The 926-nt window shown below is 27.6% G+C and overlaps 1 protein-coding gene across 1 annotated transcript in view; it reads right to left on the reverse strand.

Moving 5' to 3' along the window:
• Positions 1-680: 680 nt before the first annotated feature.
• Positions 681-926, reverse strand: part of LOC106463590 (cyclin-dependent kinase 5 activator 1-like) — a 3821-nt gene continuing 3575 nt past the window's right edge. The window contains exon 2 of the mRNA XM_013923636.2: positions 681-909. The gene's annotated coding sequence lies outside the window, so the exon portion shown is untranslated. The remainder of the gene's footprint in view (positions 910-926) is intronic.

Raw genomic sequence — 926 nt, forward strand, 5'->3', positions numbered from 1 at the left:
AATTAAGGACGGCTAGCGTAGATGTCGCTCGTATAGCTCTGCGCGAATATCCGAAATAAACAAACAAATTGAATATATATAACTTATTCATTGTATACGCCTATTATCAAATCATAGTAACAATGTGACGTACATTATTTTTTTCTCTTAAAATGAAGAGTAATGTATGTTTTTATACCATTTTAACCACCAATACTAAATTGTTATATATATAACAATTCTTCCTGGAATGAGATTAGTTATATTATTATGTATGACAAACGTTTCCTGAAAGCGTTTAGTAATATAGTTGTTCATAATAGTTATTCTTTGAATAAACTCTCTGTGAAAAATATAAGACTTGCAAGTTATATACGTATGTGATATATTTAATTGTTTTATTTATTTGAAATATTACTTTTAATTGTGAAATCAAATCAACTGGATTATTAATATTAATATATTATAAAACAAACAACGTATGATTACGAACCCTCGAGCTTATATTATGCTTAAGTTTCGGTATTTTTATTCTCTAAAATATAGTAAGGTAAGAAAGAGAAATCCATAAACATTATAAATATTTCTACATAGTGTACTTAACGTACGGGAATATAAAAATTGTACTTTCCAGTTCTAATAATGTAGTAAAAGATATAAGAAACATAAGGATATTAGTGATTCAGACAATAAATGGGGCAAATGACTATGACAAGTTTATTCTCTTGTGATCTAGGTATTGTTTAACTACAGTAAATAAGGTACACATTAATTCAAATAATGAGAAGAGCAAGTAACCATGGTGATGTTGATATTTCCTCTCCATGTGATCTAGGTATTGTTTAACTACAGTAAATAAGGTACACATTAATTCAAATAATGAGAAGAGCAAGTAACCATGGTGATGTTGATATTTCCTCTCCATGTGATCTAGGTATTGTTGAACT

This window comes from Limulus polyphemus, unplaced genomic scaffold (genome assembly GCF_000517525.1).
Source record: "Limulus polyphemus unplaced genomic scaffold, Limulus_polyphemus-2.1.2 Scaffold1442, whole genome shotgun sequence".
Classification (NCBI taxonomy): Eukaryota; Metazoa; Arthropoda; class Merostomata; order Xiphosura; family Limulidae; genus Limulus; species Limulus polyphemus.